We start from the raw sequence: 292 nt of genomic DNA on the forward strand, positions 1-292 counted from the left end.
GTATTATAAGAGAGAGAGAGTGGTCGTCGCCGCTGCAGCTGCTGCCGGCCGCCGCCGCAGTCGCGTTGCCGACGCCACCACGACGCGCAAACCGGCCTCCGACGTTCGCGTCGGGCTGGCTGGCCAGTTGTCGTCGTGGTCGGTTGGTTGGCGCGCGCGGGCGCGCGGATCGCGGCGCGGTTGACGCAACGTCGACGAAAGACCACCACGCTCTCGCGGTTGTTCTCTCTGCCTCGTTCGTTTTCTCATTTTCCCTTCGTCTCTTCTTTCAAATATTTTGCGTGCACCGATC

This window comes from Cardiocondyla obscurior, unplaced genomic scaffold (assembly GCF_019399895.1).
Source record: "Cardiocondyla obscurior isolate alpha-2009 unplaced genomic scaffold, Cobs3.1 scaffold61_0_135138, whole genome shotgun sequence".
Taxonomy (NCBI): Eukaryota; Metazoa; Arthropoda; class Insecta; order Hymenoptera; family Formicidae; genus Cardiocondyla; species Cardiocondyla obscurior.